The sequence below is a fragment of the Mus caroli genome, chromosome 1, assembly GCF_900094665.2.
Source record: "Mus caroli chromosome 1, CAROLI_EIJ_v1.1, whole genome shotgun sequence".
NCBI classification, from domain to species: Eukaryota; Metazoa; Chordata; class Mammalia; order Rodentia; family Muridae; genus Mus; species Mus caroli.
This window is the reverse complement of record NC_034570.1, coordinates 57,496,910-57,523,793: the sequence shown is the minus strand read 5'-3', so window position 1 is coordinate 57,523,793 and position 26,884 is coordinate 57,496,910. Positions and strand designations below refer to the sequence as shown.

At 41.1% G+C, this 26,884-nt stretch overlaps 1 protein-coding gene and 1 pseudogene across 4 annotated transcripts in view; both read right to left on the bottom strand.

Annotated features, from left to right (window-relative positions):
* Positions 1–26,884, bottom strand: part of Adam23 (ADAM metallopeptidase domain 23) — a 149,964-nt gene that overhangs the window by 83,365 nt on the left and 39,715 nt on the right. The window lies entirely within an intron of this gene.
* LOC110297985 lies at positions 83–925 on the bottom strand (annotated as a pseudogene).

Below are 26,884 nucleotides of genomic sequence, written 5' to 3'. Positions count from 1 at the left end.
GCAGCTCCTCCAAGTCTTAGGGAGAGAACTCCCTGCTTTTTTTACTTTCAACCTTTTTTTTTTTTTTTTTTTTTTTTTTTTTAGGAAGACAAAAAACGTTTTATTTTAAAACATTGAAAAAAACCAAATGTCTGTTATATTGGAAATGTTAAATATGAAAACTGTGTTCTATGATACACACTCCCAGATAGCTAAATACTGTAAATTGTCCTATCATTTTCGCTGATATCAACACTTGATAAAGTTGGAGATAGACCAAAGGTCTGCTAATCATTATTCAAAGTCATCATCTTTGGGTTCAACTCTTACACAAGTAAAAGTTCTGTCCAGGATGTTCCTGACACATGAGGCTTCCAGGTGAATGTCAGACCTATTAAGAAAAGTATCGTCCTTTTTTGCCTGTGAAGGTTTGCGTATTGCTGTACTGTTGGCTTATATCCACTACAGACACTGGGTCTAGGCCAGCCCAAGGGTCTTCAAGCATTGAAGGCTTAAAATAACTTTCCAACTCATTAGACATTCTTTTTTCTCTACCACGCCCTGATCCAAATGGTGTAGATGTCCTTGGAGAACCCTGGGGGTAGGTCTGCTGTTGCCCTGGGGAGTAGCCGAACTGATGCTGGGACCCCGCGGGGGACCTGGAGTAGGAGCCTGGGTAGCCGCCCGGGGACGGAGACCCGAAGCGGGGGCCCCCGAGAAGTTGCCGCCGTGCCGCGGAGACTGGCTGCTCCCGTACGGCCTAGCCTGGGGCCCGCAGGGCGGAGTGTGGTGCGGACTCCCGTACCCGTCCCGCGGGGAGGGCGGCCGCGGCCCACCGCCCAGGGCACCCCGGAAGTTATTTCCGCCACCCCAACCTCCTATCCCCGGGCTGGGGTACGGAGGAGTTGGGGGTCGAAAATTCGGTCGATGCATATCAGGAAACGAAGCCGCACAGCTCACACTGGAACCTCAGCGATCAACCGCCCAACCTGTTTTTAAACTGGCACTTCATTCATGCCATATTCCAGAGGAATGGCTGAAGAAATAACAAACAAGACAATGGGGAAAAAAACTATCAGAAATAGTTAAGAGTTAAATAAGGTGTTTGTTACAAGATGAATATGAAGCACATATTTTATATAAGCCAGCAAAAAACCATCTAGAGATAACATAGGAGACATTTTCCAGAATGATATCAAACGATATATATATATATATATATATATATATATATATATATATATGTGTGTGTGTGTGTGTGTGTATCCCACATACAAATTTTAATACTTAAATACACTAGAATAAGCAAGTATAAATAAATATGAAGAAAAAGACACATGAAGTTAACAGCAAATCCTTAGTTTAAAAAATAAAATAAACCATAAGACAAGTCATGACTGAATGAAGCAATCCCCTGATTCCCCATGGGAACAGGCCGTGTTGAAACAATATCCACCACCCTTGACCTACTTGAATGTTAGTGCAATTCCAAACAAAATCTCAAGGGTTTTTTTTTTTTTTAACATGACAAATGACTCTAACGTTCATCTTAAAGAAAAATGTATGTCATTTTCTCAAATAAAATAACAAAAGCAGGACTTTGTGTCAGCATGCAAGAACTAAGATGAAGAACAGGGGCCTGGTCTTCAGCCCAAAAGGCACAGAAGAACATTAGAAAAGTCTCGAGTTCAGACAAGCGCATCCTAGGGTTAAGAATAAAATTGAAATCTACAAAGAGTGGAAAACTGAAAGCCATCAGGAGGTCATAAGACAGGAAACAAGTTCAGTAAGAAAAGGAATAAAGAATCCACATATTTCAGTCATGTGACTAATATTGGGGAAAATGGACAGCCATCCCACCCCCTACAGCAAACCAAGACTCTATTTATTAAGATTGTGTGTTTAAAGTAGAGATGTCTTAGGGTTTTACTGCGGTGAACAGACACTATGACCAGGCAACTCTTATAAGGGCAACATTTAATTGGGGCTGGCTTACAGATTCAGAAGTTCAGTTCATTATCATTAAAGCAACAACATGGCAACATCCAGGCAGGCATGGTCCAGGCAGCTAGGATGAGGGTCGTAAAGGCCACACCCACAGTGATACACTTACTCCAAGGCCGCACTTATTCCAACAGGGACACACCCTCTATAAGTGCCATTCCCTGGGCTGAGCATATACAAACCATCACAAGAGTCATGAGCTGAGTATAGAAATCCAGGTAAACACTGAAGGGAGGTCTTTGAATATATGACCTTAAACCCAAAAGCATAGCTAAAACTATAAAAAAAAATAAACTACAAAAATTGAGATACTTTGTTAAAGCAACCAACAGTTCAAAACAAATGGATAAAAAAAAATACTTGCAAAACAAGTACTCGCGTTCATGTTAGGTCTTGAAAAAGAACCAAGAACAAGAGAAAAGCAGAAAAAAGGCACCCACAAAATCAAAATCAAATATTCAAGGAGCAACTCATAAAAAAACTGAACACGAAATGCCAAGAGTGATCAATCATACACAAACGCACAACTATAATAGCAATGAAAGACTTGAAAATTAAACTAACATAAGAGGACATTTACTCAATCTCTTAGAAAATAAAAATGAATGATAGTAGGAAGTGCTGGCAAGGTTGTCAGAAAACTAACACTCCAGAGGGCCACTTGGCAAAGGATGTCAAAGCTTGCAGTGTGTTCACCCACTAATCCAGGCACGCTAACTATGATCTGATGAGGAAAAGAAACAAGGTAAAAGCAGACCTCGCTTTCTCTCACACCCATCTACGCATACATATATGCGTCACACACACTCACATACATCCACAGTCCCACACATCCCCACTCATATTCACGCCCATACTCACACTCATATACACTCACAGTCCCTCACATTCACACTCGCACTCGGTCATGCACACTCACACTGACCATATATATAGCCACGCACATTCACATATATCCACTACCACCCATACTCAGACCTACACTCATGCATATTCACATTCACACACGCACACTTACACAGATATGTGGTGTTTGTTGTGTGCTATTTTACAGTCACTTGGGGGAAATTATCACATAATCAAAGAAAAGAATCAGTGTGAAGACCTTTGGGCTGTTTATGTGCGCCCCTTCAAAGTAGAAAGGCTTACAAGGAGCTGTCTTCCAAAATGTCATCACCAGCGCTTACTTCTTGCAGAAATTCCCATCATTTCCCTTCCTTTCTTTTGCTTACCAAAACTTTCTTCACTGATGCTTGGTGACCTTTCTTTTCTTTTCTTCTTTTGAGATAGGGTTTCACTATGTAGCCCTCACTGGCCTTGAACTCACAGACAGCTGCCTTCTTCTGCCTCTTGAGTGCTAGAATTTAAGCCGAATACTCCACACCTGGCCCAGACTACCTATCTAATGAGACACCAAAGTAGAAGTTTTATTTTGGCGGCCAAAAAAGTATGATGCATGTAATTTTGTGGTAAAGTACAGTATCTGTCAATTATGGGTATATTATCTGTCAATTTAATTATGCTAAGCCTAGTAAAACTTCAAAGTGAAAACTAAACAATTTCCAAAAATGTCATTTTGTATTCAGGTAGCTAAAACATTAGCAAACAAAACTTTTAGATTAGTTTTTGAATTTTGCATACAGTGTACTTTGGTCATACTATTTCCTCTCCTCCAACTCTTCCCAGATCCATGCACACAATGTCATATTCTTTCTCTCGCTTGAAAAACACACAGAGCCAACACATATACACATGAACAACAAAAGAAATCTAGGATCCGTTCTGTGTTGGCCACCTGTTCCTGAGCATGCAGGAGAGGGTGGGGTGTCTAAAAGGCAGGCTCGGGACAATACACAGGCTTAAATTAAGCAAGGGCTTGGACCTTGCAAAGGAATGGATGAGAACCTGAATTTGGAAAGCTATTTATAAAAGCTGAAAGCAAGCGTTACTTCCTATGTCCACAGAGAATCCAAGGTCTTTAGGACCTGGGGCAGGCAGAACATAGAGAAGCTCCTTTACTGGGTCAATTAGAGCCATCAGCAAAGTAATTAATGTTAGCAGCAGGACAGAGCTGCAAGAAACCAGCACACACGCTAGGAAAAGGTCTATCCATATATGAGACCCTGGAGCTGAAACTCTCCTTCACTCATTTGATTAATTGCTGGATATTGAATAAGGCAGGGGAAAGAAAAGAATTCAACAATTAAGAGAAATGAAAAATTAATTTCCCATTTCTTTAATTTTTATTGGAAATTTAATATATATGCATACATATATACACTGGAAAAATCTATTAGGCAAAGACCAATTATATTTGGAGGTATAGGCAGATGTGGAGGGGTGGGGAGAGGAAGGGAGGGAGGGAAGGAAGGAGGAAGGGAGGGATACAAGAAGAGTCAACACTGGGTGTCTTCCTCTGTCTCTCTCCACCTTCTGTTTTGACTTAGGGTCTGTCACTGAATATGGAGCTCACTGATTGGCTAGACTGGCTGGCCAGCAAGCCCTAGGGATCCACTTGACTTGACCTCCCCGGGACTGGGATTATAGTAAGCACACCACTACCCCAGCCTTTATTCTGGGGTCCTGGAAATCGACCTCCAGCCCCATGATGATACAGCAAGCACTTTGCAACCTAAGCCATCTCTCTAGCCTCTACTTTGCAGCTTTGTCTTGTTTTAATAGTTTTTGTAGAACATCCACATTTGTCTTTTAGGGGCTCCCTTTCTACCTAGGGAAGCTAGCCCTTGATTTCTGTTCGGGTTGCCACAACCTGAACCTGCACAGCTGAACTGAGAATAAAATGCCCACAGACAGATTCTCAAGACACAAAGACTAAGAGAATCGGCACAACCCAACACAAGAGAAGATCATTTGAAGCCATCTACCTGTGTGACACAGAAAGCAGCATTCTTCCCAAACATGGGCTCCCCATACCTAAACCAGAGACGCGTAGACAGTATAGCCAAGGGTCCTTCCTATGTGGAAGGATGGAACTGTCACAATGGCGCCATCAGTAAGAGCACAGCACGTGACAAATGATACAATATAGAAAAAAGGAGAGAAGAGACTAAAGGGTGACCTCAACAGCTTCCTCATGCAAACACAGAATTACTACCACACACACACAGGTTTTTAGTTATCATTCAGAAAATTGACCTGCAGGCAGTTCTAATCCCTGGGCACAACCATAGCATCAAAAAATTATTCACCGGCCTTGAATTGATTTTTAAACATTTATGATTTACCTAGGACTGACTTCTCTAAGGGCAATTTTCATTCTCCCAGATGGATCTTTTCAAAATATTAGTAAGGCAACAGACCTCTGGAAGGAATTTGCTAGAAACGTGGCCATTCTTGTGTAACTACTTTAGGAAGAATCCTTTCCCCCTGGAGAGGATTTTGAAACTTCGTGTCATTCCTTAGCTGGCTAGCTGTGGATCTTTGGGTTCAGTGTTTAGCCTCAGTCCCTGAAGAAAGCCTTAACTAAACACATCCTGGAGCTGACAGTCTCTGAGATCTAAGAGAAGTCTCTCACGCTGGTAAAGCTACCTTGTCCCTTACAAAAATCAGGAACACTAGATTTAAAGATGTTTAAAGAAACCTCCAACTCTCAGTCGCTGTATGATTTTTATGGTCTGAATATGAAAAGGCATCCCCAGATGCTGGCTATACTCTACAAAACTCTAGAACCTTCTGCAGACCAGCTAGTAAGAGTGGGCCCAGAAGGGTAGATGTTACCCCCTGCTCCATTTCCTCCAGATGATAAGAGCCTTTGCCACACAATCTCACCTCTATGAACTGGGCTGCTCCATTATGCTATCCTCACCATGACAGAATGGAACCCTTTGAAACCATAATCCAAAATAACCCCTCTTTCCTTTAAGTCATTTCTGCCAGTGATACAGGAGTAGCTAATACACCCCCTACAAACAAAGATTGCTGCTTGGGAAGCTGTAGGCTGCTGGCACACACAGTCTGTCTAGTAGCTACACTCTGTCCAATAATCTGTGTGGGAACTCTCAGGTGCCTGTAGGCCAATCTTTTCCAGAAGGTACTGAAAAAAAAAAAAAAAAAAAAAAAAAAAACAGTTCTATCCAGGTGGCCTACACACTGTGGAAAACTACTTACACTTCCCCCCAAGTCCATATATTTCTACATACCTCAACCAAAAGAGAACGCCTCCATTTTCAAGATATCATCTGATACTCTTTCTACAGATCTGATTAATAACTAACAAAACACCCTGTTTTGTTACACAAAAACAAATCTGAAAGCCAAGAATCAAGACCTGACAAAGCTATACTCGCGTTAACTAATCTAACTGGTCTGCAAAACCATCACTTTGCTGTGACTAAAATAAATCCAAAACCTCACGGTCACATTAACATGCTTTATCATAAAAATGCTAAAAACTAAGGATAACAGGGAGAAATTAGTGCCCATCCTGCAAGACTATCTTATAATTAGCAAATTGAGAGCAATTAATGTCACTTTGAGAGGCGTGTATAAAATAGTGATTAGAAGTGAGTAATTTAATCTATCCCAGTCTAATTATAGAGTCTAGACATTTTGCATAATATTAAAACTGGATTTTTATCTTTTAAAGGCTATTTAGAGCACTGTTTGTTCATGGCATTCTAAAAATGTATCTTAAAATCATTTTCAATACTTTAGAGGTAAATGCATCCTTTCTTCTATATTGATGTAGCCTGCCAGTAACAAAGTCGAATCCCAACTGGCTTACAATGCAGAACAGGTCTATAGGTCAGAGTTTGAAAACAATCTCTATAAATGTCTACAGCCAGATGACTTTCATTACATGCTCTTAAAATTTCTGTCCAGGTCAACAATCTTACATTCACAAAGTGACTCTCAATATGTGGATCAAAAGCAAAACCTTTATAACATTCCAGAAGCAGATAAATCCCAGAGAGACTGACATAGAAAACAAAAGAAAGACACTATTCTATTTGGGTCTTTCAGGGGATCTATTTATAGGTTAATCTTAAAAACCAGACATTTTTAGTGCCTTGGTATAAATTCTAGAATTAACTGTATGTGATCCACAGCAATGAATTTACTAAGTATCAAGATAGATTCCAAGACCATGAGAGGTTAGGACCGGAGATAGCAGAGATGGGTTCTAAATTACCTGATTCATATCCAAGGAAGCCATATCAAAAATCATGAATCTGCTAGAGTCAAAATTCTGGACGTAGACAAGAGTCAAGAATTGACATGCCTACAAATGCTGGAGAACATACTAAATAATGCCTCCCCCCCCAAAAAAAAGCACATAGAGGCTGGAGACATGGCGTGGCAGTTAAGAGTGTACTGGCTGCTCTTCTAGAGGACCTGAGTTCAATTCCCAGCACCCACATGGCAGGTCACACCTGTCTGCAACTCTAGTTCCAAGGGATGAAATACCCTCACACATACATACATGCAGGCAAAACAATGATGAATATAATATAATATAACACAATAAATATAATAATAAAGAAAGAAAAGCACATAGGTTTTACCAACCTACTATCCCACAGCAAGCACACCTACCTCAGTGCCCATAAATAAGGTCACGACATGGAACTTCATGATGGGATTGGTGCACGTTTAATCAGAAACCAGATAGCATGAATCATGAATAAGGGCCTAAGTCTTCCAACCAGCACAAAGGGAGAAGAAAAAGGAAGCAGGAAGCTGGAAGCAAGAGGGAAGAAAGACCCTAGAGAGTACCCTTGTTCTTTTTCTCAGCAAGATAGTAGGATGCTAGCCAAGAGGAAGGCTCCACCTGCATCTGAGTCTGCCAGGCATCCAAGTTAACTGCTCAGTTTATGACATTCGTCAGTCTGAGCCTAAGCAGATTAGAATAAGCGTGAAGCCTCCTCCTAACTCTAGGCAAGACCTTTCCTAATGGAATGTTAGAAGCAAACATGAATCTGTCCTACTGTAACTACTGAGTTCTACTGTTATCACTTTTACATAGTTTTATTCTATGTGTAAGAGTGCTTTACTTGCATGTACATATGTGTACCAGGTATATGCCTGGTACCTAAGTGTGGATCCTGGGAACTGAACTTGGGTCCCCTGCAAGAGCAACAAGTGCTCTTAACTGCTGAGATATCACATGAGCTCCTATTATTGCCACATTTTGTAAGTTGGATTTTTGTGGATTTTGTTTGGCTTGGGGTAAAATTCTCAAATCTACCACCTAAACTTCATCATGAGATGCAATCACAGGTAGAGGAGGGTAGTGGAGGACATATGGCAATGTGGGACACCCAGAGGATTTCTAAGATACTGATAATGCCTTCTTTGTCAACCATAGCGAGGCATTGCTATGAATATTGCCATGAATATACAGGAATGTGCATTTATTATTGCTGTTACTATTTTTTTTTTGAGGCAAGGTCTAGTACATCCCAGGTTGGCCTCAAACTTGCTACGTAGCTGAGGACGATCTTGAACTTCAGATCTTCCTGCTCTACCACAACAGTCCTCTGGTTGCAAGCATTCACCACCATGTCCACGTGGTGCTGGGGTCAAACCCTAGGCCTCATGTGTGCCAAACAAGTTTTCTACCCACTGATCGGCCTCTCCTTGAAAGAAAAGGAATCCAAAATGTCTACAGCTAACAAAAACAGAAAGGCGAAGTCTCTGACATTAAAAATTGGGAGTATGAGACAAACGAAGCCAGAAAGAGACCATGGCAAAAGCATATGGAACCAGGAAGCTGTCACTAGTAAGGCCAGAGAGAAGGAACTTAGGAATCCATGGGAAGCAAAAGCACCAGGAAAGAAGGGGACTTTCTCCTTCTCTCTAGAAACAGCAGCATTTGGGCTGCTCCCACACTCCAGTGTACACAGAAGAGGGAATATTGAGAGGGGAAAGGCAGTAATTGCAGGATAGCAAAGCACAGAGGAAAGGCATTTAGAAATGCCACCACACAACAGGACTGACAAGATCTGAACTACATTGGTATCGCCCAGATTGTTAACTCCTGTACTAGGAGAGCTGAAGAAACAGAAGAGCAAAGGATGGGCAGGCAGCCTTACATAAGTTACCGAACTCCAAAGTTCATCTGCAGTGTTATACACACATGAAAGAGTCCCCCAAAGACCTCAAAAAGACTTGACCATCAAAACTTTGCTTTCCAGGGGTGGAGAGCTGGCTCGATGGTTAAGAACACAGGTGTTCTTCCAGAGGATCAAAGTTTGGTTCCCAACACCTACATAGCAGTTCACAGTCATCTAGAACTCCAGTTCCAGGGATCCAAGGTCCTCTTCTGGCATTTGCAGGCACCAGACATGTACATGGTGCACAGACATACATGCAGGCAAAACACCCATACACATATAATTTTTAAAACATTTAAAGCATGCGATATTATTCTTTACTTTCACTGAAAGAATCAATGAACTTACATGTGGCATAAAAGGGAAGAAAATGACAGCATATTTTTAATCACCGAAGTTAGCATGCCTGGAAAAATATTGATCTTGATCATTGTGTTAAGTATTTAAAAAAAATATTTAAAAACATACTTCTGAATTCATAATAACAAGTGTAATTGTAATGACTCAACCTGTGGGTCATGACCCCTTGGGGTCACATAGCAGATATCATTTATATTACAATTCATAACAGTAGTAAAATTGCAGTTATGAAGTAGCAATCAAATAACTTTATGGTTGGGGGTCATCACAACATGAGCAACTAACTGTATTAAAGGGTCATAGCATTAGGAAGGTTGAGAACCACTGAAAAAGGTGAAATGCCTGGACAGTGGCATCAAGGATGTCTTAGAAAAACAAGGCCACAGCCACATCTCACTGCGGGGGCCTTACACAGTCCCGTGTGTGCAGTCTTTTGCTCAGGCTGGATTCTCAAGTTTTCATCTGACAATATGTTACAGTGTGAATATGTAGAACATCCAATAATTCTGAAGAGGGTTATTCTAGGAGTGTTTTAAAATGCATAATCAGAGGGTCAGGTCACTATTTTAAATTGCTCTGCTTATATGCATAATTTTTAAAATCTTAAGGCCATGTAATGGCACTTAACAGCCTTTCTGATGATTAATAATATCTAAAACCAGAGACATTTCTGAAATGGCTAATAATTTAAACACCCACTCAAAATGGCAATCCAAAATCAGAAAGGATGAGTGAAGTAACTCTAATGAGTAGCCCCCACCCCCACTTCTGTGTCCCGGGCCTGATCATCTGTGTAACTCCTAACTAGAAGAAATTTTTACTTAACTTATCTTTTAAAAGCAGACTTCTTAGGGAGCTTAAAAGTAAACTCTAAATTTTATGCTTATTTTTAATTGACATATAATTACACTCTCTAACGAGGTACAATGCTGAATTATGTTAAAATGGGCAATAATCAAATCTGGCTGATCTGAATGTCCCTCTCCATTGGCAGTTATCATTCCTTTGTGGTAGGAACCTCTGACATCTGTTCTATTGGTTCTTTAAGAGACATAATGGATTTTTATGTACTGTAGTCAATCTCTGTGCCCACTCCTGGGGAACTGTATGCTTTGTGCCTGTTCTCTAACCTTCCTCTGTCTCCCCTCCCTCCTCTCCTTTCTCCCCCTCTGCTGTCCCTTCATATTTCCTGCAAATCAACGTTATTAGCGTCTACATACACATAAGACGACAATCCTAGTGTTCTATTCCACAACCACAAGAAATAAGCACCTGGATCCCAGGGAGTTAGGACTCCCTAAAGTTGCCCAGTCTTTCTCATGGGTATCAGTGAGATGAATCTGTAAGTTCTGAACTTCCTGCATCTCTGCCTGGTAACTAGGGCAACCTTACATGGCCCTTCTCCACTCTGAAGTCCAAGTCACCTGCCCATGTAACATGCATAGACCAATATATAATGATAAAAATGTATTTCAAAAGATGGAAAATGTTTTCCTTCTTCCAGTTTTTTTCAAACTGTAATTAATTTTTACACATTATGCCACTAACTTCATTCCTTATAAATAGCAGAATCTAAAAGAACAAAAAATACAGCCATCATTTTTAAAATGACTCTAACCTTAAACTAGCAAAACCTATGAAGCTAAGTATTGTAAATCTGAGTCCACATTTGCCACCTTAGGACCTGCTCAGGTCGGGGGAGGTGAGCTGAAGAGCAATGGGACTAAATAGACTCCCTGCCGATCCACTTGCATCCCTAGGGCACTCTGCCCTGGGCTCCATTCATGCCACTGGCCCCACGAGGGATGTCCATCTCTAGGAGGATAGAAACACCCCATTGAAACGTGACCAAACCAACAAACTCCAAATTAGCTGAAGGGTGTCCTTCCCTCCTGTGGCACCTGACCCACTTCACCACAGTCTGCTTCAGCAGATCGCTTCAAGCACTAGTTAATCCTAACCAAAATAATAATAATAATAAGGTCCTAGATCCAGACACTGAAGAAGCAGCAAACTGTTTAAGTCCTGGAGAGATGAAGGGTATGTATCACAGGAAACAGAAGGGATGCTCAAACACTGTGGCCTGAAGAAAATTATAGAAATAACTTCTTCTTTAAAAGAAAGTCAAAGACACAACATTTTGTGTGCATGTGTGCGCGTGCATGCGTGAGTGTGCGTATGTATGAATGAATGTATGTATGTATATATGTATGAAGCTGGTAAGGTCCAGAAATAGTTTTTTATTAAATGGAAAGGTTTAAAAAAAAACAAGAAAATACAATGGAGGGCAGTGGTGGCACACACCTTTAATCCCAGCATTTAGGAGGCAGAGGCAGGCAGATTTCTGAGTTCAAGGCCAGTCTGCTCTACAGAGTGAGTTCCAGAATAGCCAGGGCTACACAGAGAAACCCTGTCTCAAAAAACCAAAAAACAAAAAAACAAAAAACAAAACCCACAAAAAACAATGGGGTTGGAAATTTGGCTATGTGGTTAAGAGTTCTAGTTATTCTTGCAGAGGACTGGAGTTTAATTCCAGCATCTAAATGAATGGTGGCTCACAACCATCTGTAACCCAGTTCCTGTAGACCACTGCAATCCCCTCTTCTGACCTCCATTGATGGGCATCAGGCATGCACATAATACATATATACACCCAGGCAAAATGCTCATACACATAAAATAAATAAATCTTAATAATTTTTAAAGAAAAAAAATACAATGAACTTATAATTCCAAAAGGCAAATCATGTTCATGAAAAAAAATCACTGGGTAGTAGTGTTGCTGAACAGTGCTATTAATACTGAGGAGGAAAACGATGGAAAACCCTACAGTAAAAACACATCCTCTCTGACACTGGGAATGTCAGCCATACCCCAGGGCAGGGCACAAACACAGGAGTAGTTGGCCAACACAAAACAGATTCTATATTTGTTTGTTTTGTCTTTTCAGTGTATGTGTGTGTGTGTGTGTGTGTGTGTGTGTGTGTGCATGCACATGTGCATTTCTTATATTTTTCGTGTTTGGGTTTGATTTTAGCTTTTCTTGTCTTTTTTTTTTTAAGAGAGAGAAAGAATGTGAAAAGAGGTATTTATGGAGGGTGGGTATGGAAGGACTTGGGGAGGAGAGTAAAGATTATGACCAAAATATGTATATGAAAAGTTTTTAAATAAGTATTTAAAATAATAAAGACATCTCCTCTGAAGAGGGACCTCCCATTGACTGAGACTTGTTCCTAGGAATTCCCAAGTGCACAGAGAGACATCCGTGAACTATCCCAGAGAAAGGAGGACTTCAGTGTTTCATATCATCCCAAATTATTCCTCAGTTACAAAGATAGCCCATAAGCATTTATTTCAAAATGAATTCATGAGACAGCACTCAAAATTCTACCTTGAATAATCTACTTCTCAGTTATCTCCAGTCAAGCAAGACGCAAATAGCCTAGGAAGGGTGTAGACAATAAAGAACTCATTTTTAAGTTACTAACTCATTTAACTTACTAAATGATATCCAAAAGACAGAAGGCTACTAAGGAAAGCCTCCGTAGAATTAAATGAACATGAATCCTGGGGGAAGGAGGGACTATTTATCTCTTCTTCGCCGATCTCTAATACCCTGAGCTCTCCTAGAGAACAGACCTAGAAATGAAGGAAGACAAGCATGGCCGTGCAGTTACGGCTGGTCTGCAGCCTATGCTCTAGACTCCCCTCTGCTCCCAGTCATTACTGTGAGGGCAGAAATAAAGTCTATCAGAAAAGTGGAACACACCTGCAAAGTGAAAACTACAGATTTATGAAACAGGTTTGCAATTTTTATATCCATAAGACCAAACATAAACATAAACCTATGGCCCCAAAATCCTGAGCACTGGACCTTCAGACAAAAATCTCATTAAAAAGAGAATGTGCTCCTGAATCGAGCAACAGGGGAAACAACCACCATGTAATAAATCCTCCGGCAAGGTTCTGACTTCATCCTGCCAGACAAAATGCCATGACTTTATCCACAAGGCAACATTGTAAATACACGTTATGAGAGTTGAGGAAAACAGCCTTTCATTTATTTCTTGGGGAGGGAATAACAAAAGGAAAGAGACTTAGAACTAGACATGAGTCTCCTTTTATCTCAGGGTAAGTCACAATCGCATCCCACAAAGTCTCTGATCACCTTTTCACACTTTTAAATCATTTCAACCTTCCCACTCTTCTTCATTTATACTTCTAAGTTTACACAACCATTAATTTTGACATATGCCTGCTGTTCAATGTCAAAATAAAAGAACAATTTAACTGGAAAGCAAGATTTTTCTCATTCTACTTACATAAAACTGAGGGACAGGCTAACTTGACATGTTTAAGAATGAGGTTCTTTTGTGAAAACCGAAGAGGTTAAGAATGTTCTCCAAATGATAACAGAGCATAGGAGGGTTTATTTTCCACTCAGTGAGTCCCTTGCACATAATAGGACCACATTCCACCAAAGAAAAAAAATCTAACTGAAGGTCACGTGTCAGTTTTCACATGCAAATATAGACTTCCATCTATAACAGTGAAGGCCAGAGGATGGGAGCTCAGGAGTACTGGGGTTCCTGAGAACCTGTACTGTGGGTGGGTGGAGTGGTCCTAAAGAAAACACTGAAGGGCTCTCAAACTAGAACCCCACCCCTAATCCCCACCCATGACCCCACAGCTGCTCAGCTATGTTTGAGACAGAGGCCAGCTATCACATCTTAATTTCATATGCTACTGTTTGCACGGTCTTCCCATGTGGATCCCCATGCTACCTCGAAGGTTGACGAATTACTCTGCAAAACTTTCTCACACATGACAAAGGATAGCTTAATTGAAGAAGCCTGCCTATCCTTAGGAGATATAGTAAGGATGAGAGAAAAACAAGTGGTTTGTCTAGTGTCTTGGTAAGAAATACCAGTGGTATTGAGAGGCACATGGGAATTTAAGTCTGGTATGTATGGGAACTCTAAACTTTATCTCTTCTTTTGATTGAGATGGGGGAGAAGTAGGCTCTTGCCTAGGCCCTCCTGGAAAGTGTGGCAATCCCTGCCTCTGCCTGCTAAGTACTAAAGCTACATGATAAGCTACTGTTTCCATCTCCAAGTCTTCATCTTCTTAATGTAATTAGCATTTTATATTAAAAAAATAAAACAAAGGAAAGCTGGGCCTTCTTAGGAGTCAAACACCCTTCTCCACCCCACAAATATCCAGCTATCCTGTGTACTTACAACCTGGTTGAGCTGCCTCTCCAGAAAGCCAAGAGAGCGCTGGAGCCCCAGGCCCACTGAACCTCATAGCTATGAGTTAGATAAACCTCAATGTGAGACCTCAGCTCCTCCATGCCTTTGATCCACTATTTGTAAACAGGAATAATAATAGTAACTAGAACCTTAGTCGCTGTGAGGATTAAAGACTTGGTTCATACAAGGCCTCTTGGATACTGCATCGAGCCATGGACATACTCAGTAAGTCTGTCATTGCTGTTACTTTTGTTTGAATGCTAAGCCCCAACATGGCAGTCTACCTGAGCTGAAACGTACATCCTCTTGGCTGGTGATTCAAGAGATATAAATCAGATTTAAGTTTTACCGTTGAAAACTCTGGTTTGCATTCATTGAGTAGTAGGTTTGATAGTCCCTTCTTTCTTCCCTGTGTATGTGTATGTATTGTGTATGTGCGTCCATGTTTGTATATGTGATTGTAGATGTGATTGTGTGTGTATATGTGTTTGTATATGTGTGTTTGTGTGAGTGTAGATGGTCAGAGATCATTATCAGATATCTCCTTCTATTGCCTTCTAACTTATCTTTTGAGATGGGATCTCTCCCTTAAGTCAGCACTCCCTGCATGGCTAGATTAGCTGGCCAGAGGCTCTGGCTATCCGCTGGTCTCTACTCTTCTCTACCTGAAAGCACTGAGGTTATTGACATGTATAACCAAGGACAGCCACGGACAATCAAGGTCCCCACACTTGTAAACCATCACTGAGTCATCTCCCCCACTCTTGGTGGTCCCTTCCTCTCTTGTAATACACCTACTGCTACCACTCACCAAATGAGTCCTTATGAGAATGAGATCTGGAGCATTTAGCTTCCAATCTTAAGTTCTCGATCTCAGGCTCCTCATCAAAGTTCCTGGACACCTTGTCTTCTTTCTGTTGAACCTCAACTGGTTAATGTTCTGCCATATTTAGGCAGGTACAACAAAGCTTATTAATTCTACATGCATAATTTGTAGCTAACATAGAGAAGGGCCATGGTAGTGATGCTCTCTGTGTAACAAGAGTACAGTATCAGAAGCAGAGGGCTGGAACTCCAGAATCCATGATTCCATGCCTCAGCATACCATACAGTGATGACCTTGAAAAAAAACTGTCCATTACTGAATCCCAGAGTCCCCATCTGATTGTTGGTTAGCTTTTCTGTCACTGTGATGAAATGCCTGAGATCAAAAGCTAAAATCAAGGAAGAGGTACATTCTGGCTCAAGGTTATTAAGATTGTAGTCCACAGCTGGCTGGCTCGGCTGCCACGCGACTGTGGTGAAGCAGAACATCAGCAGAACATGGTGGCAGAAGGAGAAGGATGTAGAGAAGGGAAGCTGCTCACCTCCAGGCAGCCAGGATGGAGACTGCGAGGTGAGCCACCAATGGAAAAAGGGTGAAAAGGAGAGAGGAGAGGAGAGAGGGGCTGGGGGTGGGGAAGAAAGGAAGCAGAGAAGAGAAGAAACAGAAGAGAGGCAAAGGAGAAGGGGGAGTGAGGCAGAAAGCAGAGAGAGGAAGAAATGTATAAGAGAGGGGAGGGGAGAGGAAGGGAGGGGAGGGGAGAGGAAGGCGGTGCCTCCTGATCTATTCACCTCTCAATAATGCCCTTGCCTGGGAACCCCTTCTATAATGAAATCTGCCACCAGTTTCATGATGCTACAAATTACATGTTAAACCAATAGCTCCATTTCTAAAGTAAAGGAATACCCTTTATTTACACAGACTTGGTTCCTAGTCCTCTGAAGCACTCTGGAACACTGCCAGCATCCACAACAGAGCAGGAAGGCTATCAAGCTTCAAAATCTCTGATAATGGTGGAGCATCTCCTTTTTTATAAAAATTTATTTATTCTTAACTTATGTGTGTTGGTGTTTTGCCCCCATGTATGTATAAATGTGCCCCCAAAGTGTGCCATATCCCTTGGAACTAAAGTCATAACCAATTGTGAGCCACCATGTTAGGTACTGGGAACTGAACCCCAGTCCTGGAGCCAAAGTACAGTAGAAAAGCTTTTAACAACTAACCATCTCTCCAGGCTCCAAAGGTAAAACATCTACTCACGTTTGGACAGAAGAGACATCAAGATTTTATCTGATGTTATCGCCTCTTGACTTTACATAAAATGCTAATAATTTTCGTTATCTCTTACTCTAGAACTAACACATCAAAGAGGGATAAATTACTAAGAACCAGGATGAAATGGCAGATGTACTGAAGACATGAGCATAGCTAACAATAGAAAAGAGTCATAAACCCACTACACTGCTGGTCACACAGGCAAAGAAGTAACTGCAAAAATCAGAAAAAATAAGGCTACAGTTACTCAGGCAACCCATGACCCAGATTTAATAAGTTGGTTTTTTTTTTTTTTTTAACATTTCAGGCCTGGAAAGGTGGCTCAGTGGTAAAAAGCACTTAATGCTCTTGCAGAGAGACCAGGTTCGATTCCCCAGCCCAACTTGGCAGCTCAAAATCATCTCTAACACCAATTCCGACGCAGAGCAAGAGGATCTGATGTCCTCTTCTGACCTCCATGGGCACTCATGTAGTATACAGGTGGACAGACACACAGACAAAACACACACACACACAAACTAATAAAATAATTATATCTCTAAAAAATTTAAAGTTTAATAAATTGAGGCATAAGTACTGTTATTTAGAAAACCTACTCAATGTATAACAACACACTCCACTGCAATACTGTGCAAATGAGGCTTCACAATATAGGTGCTTAAAAATAGATCCTTATATGTTTTAGGTGAAGGGAAAAAAAATAGGTCAAAATTTACATAGTCACAGCCTATACAGCTGTATAAGTACAACTATGGTCGTTTTAAGAAGATTTTTAAATAGAATATGACAATATCTTTAAGTGTTTCTATGAATAACAAAACAAGAAAGAAAGAAAAAAAGAAAGAAAGAAAAGTTACCTAAATACCTTTATACCCCCCAAAAAAGCCAAGACTGGAACCAATTTGTGTAGAATAACTGCAGAACGAGTCTAATTACCAGCCAGGACATACCAAGTGCAGTCTGTCAAAGGCCACAAACACTGCTGAGTGCCGTGTATACACACAAGTCCCTCTCATACCATACTCCTCAGGGAGCACTCTCCTCAATCGAGGTGAGCAGTTCAATGAATTGAGTCTGAGTAGCCCCACTTTTCACAACAGCTCACTATCAACTCACTCATTCTAGGCTGGAGCTGAGGCTCTGCCTGGCACAGGGTGCAGACCTATGCTGTGGCTCATTATTCTTTGCTCCTTTCCCCAAGCCGTTCCTCCTGTCATCTAAGTTTCAAACAGGCTCCTTCCCAGATATCATCTGCAAGGTTGGCCAATTTTGTAATCTCTGTTCTACGCTAAGGGGCCTCTTGGCAGGTGGTATGATGCAAGTCACTGAATAAATATGAATCCAGCCCTTTACACTAAATATTCAATGTAACACTACAATAACATTGGACAGCACAGTACTCTGAAAGAGTAAAAGTCCGCTCCCCTATGGATCACAGTGGCCTAAACAAATTAACTCAGTCTTTATGGGAACTAATTTGTACTAAAGATGGTGCTTCACATAGGCTTAATCTTCTAGCCCTGAAAGTATTGTCCACTAAATATAATCAACAGAATTCTCAGCCCAGCTTGCCTGGCATGGATGAGTAGGATCTGAATGCACTGAGGAGCTCTGTGCTCTGCTCAAGGGTTAGACAAGTGTAGGCTGTCGGGAGGATAAGCCCTCCATGCTACAGCAAGTCTGAGTACCCACTGGAGAGGTTCTCACAAAGGCCTATGGGCTATATTTACACTGACTCATGCAAATGCATTAGATTATGGTTTATGGCTGCACAGAGCCAAAGGGAATCAAGATTTCTCTCCCTCGGAGAATGAATGGGTACTGGATGCACTCCAAAGATCCACAGCCATGCTTAGATATCATGGAAAGATAGACACAGTTACAGATCTTTAAATACCAGGTTGAGTAGAAATCTACAGATAACATCACTTATGGGAAAGGCCTATGAAACTATAACATATGTTTTAGAAGAACATACACAAAGAAAAGATTATGTAAAACACATTCAGAAATAAGGTAGGGTCAAGAGGAAGGAAATAGATAAGAAAGACACTTAAAAAATATACTGGGGCCTTACACAGACCAGCCATGTTGCATGCTGTGAATGGGGACAGTGAATGCAGCCTTCCAAACCAAGGTTCTTTTGAAAGCCAGAGGGGAAAACATTACATCTGCAAAAGATGCTTCATATAAGTGTTAGATTCTCTTGTTCTTCAAAGTCAATTAAAAACAGACAAACCCAAAACCACTGATTCTACCACTAATATACTAAAGATTCAATAAACAGTCACCTATTTAGTATGTATGCATGTGTGTCTGAAGAAGAAACCAAGTATCTCAGTTACCATGGCATAATCGCTGTCTGTCAGTGCTTATCTCTGAATGGTCCTCTCACAAGGCAGTGCATTAAGTTTATCTCATCTGTGAAACACTGAGACAGCAACACTGGCAGCATCAGACTTGAGATGGCTCTCACCTTGCAGAAAGTTCTTAAAGACTTTAAAATGGCCTCTTGTACACTACAAAAATGCTCTGCTGTTCAACAGTACTGAACACAGCAGGGAAGGTCTATAAATAGGGACTTACATGCTTGAAGTGTGGACTTCTCATGGATTAGAAAAACTCTCTCTGAAATTTTCTTTTCTTCTTGGAAAAGGCACTGTACCCTTTTGTGTTCTGGCTAAACATACAGGGACAAATTTTAGCTATTTTCTTAGGGACAATAGCAATCTCTGGGTCCATTTTCCAAAATGCATTGGTAAGTGGCTAGTGTCCAGTGTCCAAGAGTAAGCAGCTTCTAAGGACAAAACAGGGAACACACACACGCGCACACATATATGCATGCACACACATGCACATATGTGTACAACAGGAAGCAAGGACCAAGTCTAAGAATCAGTTCTGTCAAGCCGGGGACGGGGGGGGGGGAGGCGGGGGGAGGTCTTGATTCACCCTCAGAATTCTCAGTTGGACAAAAATGGACTATCTCACCTGGGAGCAAACCTGTGGCGCCTTGAAGAGTTTAACCCCAACCTCTCACGATAAAAAGAAGTCTGTTGAAAAAAGGCTAGCTGTCCTTAGAACAGGAAGAACATGCACAGATGCATTATTCTATCACGGATGTGTCTTAATGAAGGTTCTTCTCATCACCCTGAGCCTGCATGAACCCTTCTACCTTCAAAACAGAGATTCAAAAGTTACACACTAAGCCAACTCTAACAGTGGTATACAGCCCCTGTAACAGAGCCTTTTCACTCAGAAAAGGGGGACTATCAAGAGATTTAAACTCAGAAACCACCAGGTAAAAAATAGCTCTGATGAAAACCCAGCTCTCAAAAGACAAGATGGCCCATGCTTAGTTCCATAGTAAGGATGTGTCACTCAAGGAAGTGTGGGAGGAAAACCCATCCAAAAGAGGGGAAGTGTCATATGAGCATTTTGCAGGGTGTTAAGCCCACAACAGTTTCCTACCATGAACCAAAGAGCTGCAGCCCTTCCCTCAAACTGCCTTTAAGAAAAGGAATAGCTAATGGTTTCTTGAGGTGTGCATGCTCTTTTTCTACAGTTCGCTAACTCAAAGTCCCGGAGTGAAAAGCTAGATGAAGAGGTAGAGAAACTATTTGCTCCTGAAAGTGCTGCTGGTTATCAATATCTACATTAAAGACTATATTATTGACGTCATAGGAAAGAGGCTAACAAGACATGGGTGTGTTTCTAATTCCACTAAAATATTCAGACTTCTTCCTGCAGCTTATAAAACACTGATGAAGATGCATAGGAAGAGACTTTAGTTAGGAAAAAAGATGCAAATAGATAACAGTTTATCATTTGTACAGTTAATAAACACTGCAGGTTGGTGACTCATCTCCGAAAATTAATGAGTGCTCAGAGAGAGTTATTTTCCTGCCTGAACAACTTAGTCATCCTTGAATTACTCAGCCTAATACTGCAGTACCAAGCCCCTCCTTTCTCTGATCCAATCCTATACTGTGGGCTCTTTGGAACTTAGTCTCATTCTTGTCCTAAGCCACACACCATGTAGAACATGGAAGAAAGGGAAGTAAGTGGGAGAGTCGAATTAAGACTCCCTGTACCACTGTCTGATTATTTTTTAAAGAGCAGAGCATGTTCTTCAGGCCAAGTCAGATCAGTAACAATAAGCAAGAGCCCCTGATACTGTTACATCTCCAGAAAAGTCCTCCTTGGTGAAAAGGAGAAAAGGAGAAAGAAAGAGAGGGAGGGAAAGAGAGGGAGGAAAGGAGAGAGGAGAGGAGGGGAGGGTGGTGTGATTCGTATGTCCGTTAGCTTGAGTATAGTAGTTACCTACAATAAAGACAGATATCAAAACAACACGCTGTATGCATTAAAAGGCATAGTTCTGCTAATTACAACCTAATAAAACCAGAAGGGATGTTTAAAATAGAACTTTTAGAAAACACAGTTTGTCTATGTGGTGTAAGAATCATTTAGTCACATCAGAAAGTCTGCTTTAGTGCATGAGTGGACTTGGTCAGGCAGAAGACAAGTGAAGAAGAAATAAAATGTGCCCTGCGTGGTGTGGTAGAGATCTTTAGCCTCTTACTTGAAACGCATCCCTATAAAAAGGTAAATGCAATTTTAATTATTTAAATTAGACTTGAACATTTTTCACTGAAAAAAAATTAAGCCTCTGTGCGTTGTTTCCTTTTAAAACAGTCTGAAAATTAAAGCACATGGACGTCATCAAGGAAGACGAATTAGAACTGACATTTCTGATGCCTGTATTTTAATAAACAAGTCATAACCAGCTGTAGTTAGGATTCTAATATCGGGGCTTCTAATTTATAATTAATTTAAAAAGAGCTGAGAAAAGACTTTCTACGATGAATCTTGTCTGTGAATCACCAAAAGAAATATGCTAGAAGCAACACAATCTTTATTGGCAACAAAAAAAAACCACCAAGGATATTAATAAGTTGTTTTATCTGGTATCAAACTGTGACTTTATATAAATCCATACAAAATCAAGAGGAAAGCTTAATAAATCATTGTTTGTTTAGAGTTAGATTTATGCATGGAATAGAAATTATAATCCCAAGACAAGGCAGGCTTCGGACAGCTGCCTTGACCTCCCATCTCTTCCCCAATGTGAGGACACACTTTTTGTCCTTCTACCCCTCGTGGGCACAAAAGCATTGTGAAGCACATGTCCTTTACCAAATTCAAATCCTCTTGCACCTTAGTCTTAGACTTCCCCACCTCCAGAACTGCAGGAATAAATTTCTATTATTCTGGACTAATCTGCAACAGTTTCACAAATGAACTGAGGCTTTGACAATGGGCAGCCCCAGGTTCTGCTATCGCTGTCAGTAGGAGTCACTGTTAGGCTTGCTCATCTTGTGGATTCTCTCTCTCTCTCTCTCTCTCTCTCTCTCTCTCTCTCAATATTTTTATTAATGCAGGTGTTTTGCCAGCATGTATATCCATATGAGTGCACCAGATCTCCTGGAACTGGAGTCATGTACAGGTGTGAGCGGCCATGTGGATACTGGGAATTGAACCCAGGCCCTCTGCAAGAACAGCCAGTGTTCTTCATAGCTGTGACTTCTCTCTAGGCCTCCTCCACTTTCTCTTAATCAAAGCCTCCAGATCTCTACTTTCAAATGTCTACCTAGCTAGTTCTTAAAAACAAGCTTCAGGCCTAATTTAGAGCATAGATTTCCATGAAGGTGTAGCTCTATAGCCACTCCTAACCGTAATCTAACTTACATGCATAGTGACAGTATTGAGAATTTGAGAATTTTGGTTTCCTTTTACAACACAGAAATATTATAAAAATATGCTTTTGTTTTAAAACCGGGTGTCGGGATGTGGGGTTGTTTTGAACTGTCCATAGCAGCTGACTATGATTTGCCTCATGCTCTAGCAGAGGCATGGTTTTGCCAGCTGCAGATAGTTTCTATGATTGTGTGATGTTTGAAAATCTGGGAACTTTTCAGGGGTATATAAATGCTAGGACCCCAAGAGTCAGGGGCAGGGTGATATTTGTTTAGGGAGTTGGTTATGATTTGTTAATAGCCATGGTCAAAGAAGAAACAAGAGGAAATAAATTAGATTCAGGGATTTTCCTAATTTCTCTCTCCTCTCTATCCTTGTTTTCTCTCCTATCAAGTGTAGGGGGAGGAGCCAGGAGGATAAAGGGTAGGAAAAGGAACCCACAAAGCAGCAAAGACACATATGCCCTCCCTATGTCAGTAAGAGCACCTGTATTCTTTACTATAGCGCTTCTAGGACTTTCACTAAAAGATCGTTTTATGTAAAACGCTCTTTCTCCTCCACCATCCTGTAAGAGAAGATTCCTCTCTTCCTGGCACATAGCAGACATTCAATACATATCATGAAATAAAAGTACTGGCCATGGTTTATGCAAAGTTTCCTTCCATCAGTGGAAATTTATTGGTCATTTCATTGATATTAGAAAGAACTTTATGTACTTGGTTCATACACAAGGTCAGTATTAAAAAAAAGCCCACTTAAGTATTATTGCTGCTCCTCTGCAAAATGATGGTTATCCATATCAACCATGATACTGATAGATATCTTACTGATCCAGGACCAAATGACTAAGTTCCCCCTTGGCAGGAAATAGTCCTATCTGCAATAGACAATCAGGTGAACTCTTACAAGATAGTGAAAATTAATATAAGCCAGCATATTGCCTTTCTCATTCAACTGTCAGAAAATTAAGATCTGACTTCAGTAACTAAAGCAATTAACTCATCCCCGGTGCCTCATCACGCAGGACCCTCTGTGCTTCTAGCTGTCTTGTCATGACTAACCTCCGCTATAATTTTTATGTAAAATTTTGACTTCAAAAATGAATAAGTGCTCTGAAGAATGCATCAAGTTCTAGTTTATTTGGCCATATTCCATCTCAAGTTGGGTTCCTGAATGGGGTCTCCTTTTATCCAGCAGTCAAGAAATAGTTCCTTGGGGTTAGAGAGATGGTTCAGTGTTTAAGAGCACTGACTGCTTTTCCAGAGGTCTGTAGTCCCATCCTAGCAACTATATGATGGCTCACAAGCATCTGTAATGGGATCTGACATCCTCTTCTCGAATTCAGGTATACATGTAGATATAGCATATATAATATTACATATATATAATACTATATATATAATCTGTTTTTTTAAGTACAACCTTTCCTTTAAAAAAAGAAACAAAGAAATAGTTCTTTGCATCACTAAATTTGTATTTTATATCCTGTATTGGTTAACAAATGCCCAGAGATGCCACTGGAAGACAATTAGATTCTTTTGATTTTGATACAAATTCTTTGCTGTCATGCTTTCTCTCTGTTGTGGCTTCCAGGTTTTCTGTTCAGGGCCAGCACAACTGTATTGCCTCTTGGGATCTAGAAAAAACTAAAGCTAGTTTCCTGAGGCCATTCTGATATTCTCAGACTTGATGATTCTCCCATGACAATCGTTGTCAATAGACAGCAAGCCCTGGGGCCGAAGGGCCTCTTACTGTAAGCAGAAGGAAAGCCTCAGCTAGATCTTGCCCGTCTGTGGAAATCAAGAATCAATACATAGACTCCAGAAAGAGCACTTGACATACATGCACAAAACCCTGGTTTAAGCTGAAACATCAGAGCCAGGGAGGGTGCGGAGAGAAATACCAATGTTTAGATTGTGGGTTTTCTTTTATGGTTTTGGAGACAGGGTCTCTCTATCCTGTAGCTCTGGCTACTCTGGATCTCTCTATATCAACCACACTGGCCCCAAACTCACAGAGATCTGCTGCCTTGACCCCTCCTGAGTGTAGGATTAACAGTGGGTGTTACGATGCTTCTGGTTTTATTTTAATGTTGCTGTTATTGTGTTTAATGGTGCAAGCTATTCTCAGACCCTTTTAAAGTAGATGACATAAACACTGTATATAGCTAAAACTAGAGCCTGCCAATATTCGGAGAATACTTATTTTCTATTTTCCACAGTATCTGGACCTGATCCACTAACAAATAGATGACTCGTCAGAACCAAATAATATCTAACACATCCAACATGGGCTTAGCCCTCCAAACAGCAATGTCCAGGGTGAAACCTAGTAAGTTCTTACCTGGTCAGAGCAAAGCTGGCAAAAACCAGAGCTATCTGGATCCCTAGAGTGGAAGTATTCAGAACTAAACAGGAGAGACTGTCTGAGGAGGTGAAACCCCTTAGCAGTTCCTTCCACCTGGCAGGAGGAATTTTCCCACAGTGACCTTGGGCCATGTACATGGACTCAACTATGTCACAGCACCAGTGGTACCATCTAATCAGGATTTATACTCTTGGAAGCTGCTTCTTAAGGTTCCTTATTCTTACAGAAACCTTTTCTGAAATTACCAAAACAGTTCCAAGCTTCCTAAAATATATAAATGCAAAAGAGACCGAAGTCTCAAAGCAGCACTTGGAAAGGACAGTCGGATAATCATGTGTAGGAGACAAACATATTCCCTTACTAACACAGCACTAACTCTGCGTCTCTGGCTGAGGTAGATCAGGATGGCGAGTCTTTAGGCTGAGGAACCATAAGCAGGAAAGTACCCGGATGGTGGCTGAAACAAACAAGCAAACAATTTCCTTTAGTCTCAGGAGCCCAAGGATGAGGTATCAGCAGGGCTGGTTAAATGCTGGAGGCTTCTTCTTGCCTTATGGATGTCACCATCTCTTGATCTTGTACGGTTTCTCTATGTCCATTCATGACTACTCAGATTTCTTGTTCTTATGAAGAAAACAGTCACACTTAATTTTGGTCTCCCTCAAAAGTCTGTATTCTAATTATCTTTTAAAAGACCTTATTCCAACCACAGCTACATGAGGTACTGAAGTTCATAAAAATTTAGCATTTTAGCTAGCATTAGTGAGATAAAGGTCAGCTCATGATAGATGGCCAGGCTCAATGCATGGGGCTGTTTTAAATGCAGCTGGGAGCCTTATGCATGTCCTTTATGACATTAAAAGTTGGTCGATACCGTCAGTCAACATGAACATAGAAAGTCATGAGAGCCACGTCCAGCTCACTAGGGTATTAACAGTTTGGTGCTGTGATCACTTAGGAGCCATAGAAGGAGAGGCTCCATCAGACAAGCAGACTGAAATCCCAAACTGCAACTGCAGCTCCACCACCCTCAGATTGCCCAGAAGCAGAGGATATGAACACATCTCCTTTAAAGAGTTATTAAAAGGGTAAATAAACAATTTGGGTAATGGGCTTAAGTGAAGGTCTATAACACCATCACTAGTATAATTCAAAAATCTCCTTCTGCAGACTTTTCCTAAGTTTTTTCCTAAATTCTCTTGCATTTAGGAAAGCAGCATTTGCCCTAAATAACAACACTTAAAGCCATGGAATCCAGCAATGGGTTCTGTGGGTTAGCTACTCTAACTTCTTCAGATTACAACTCTGAGAGTGTGTCAGCTGGTAACCTCTGCCGCAGAGCTAAGATGGAAAGTCTAGATCCCAGATTCCCTGTGCTCCCTCAACTGTGTGAAAGGAAACGAACAGGGAGACTAGCATGCTGAGGGAAGAGAGAGCCTGGGTGCCTCATCACAAAGCAGCCATCTTAGAACAGGTGTCATTAAGTCCAGAATTCAAATTCTTGACAATCCTCCAGCCTGGGGCTGGGCCCAGGTCAGTCAGTTTCCTGCTGACCCTAGCATGAGCTCACTGCACTTGATCCCATTCATTCACAAAAGCACAGTGACCTAGGAGGCCATTTTCTTCATCACATGATCCTTCTTCCAAACCACAGTGAAAGCTAAGCATCAAAAATCTTCAGAGGTGGTGGCACACGCCTTTAATTCCAGCACTTGGGAGGCAGAGGCAGGCGGATTTCTGAGTCCGAGGCCAGCCTGGTCTACAGAGTGAGTTCCAGGACAGCCAGGGCTACACAGAAAAACCCTGTCTCAAAAAAAAAAAAAAAAAAAAAAGTTTACATCAGAGCCAGACACAGAGGCAGAGGCAGCCTGGTGTACAGAGTGAGTTTCAGGACAGCCAGGGGTATGCAGGGAGACGTTATCTCAAAAAACAAAGTGCATGGTGGCGCATGCGGGAGGCAGAGGCAGGCGGATTTGAGTTCAAGGCCAGCC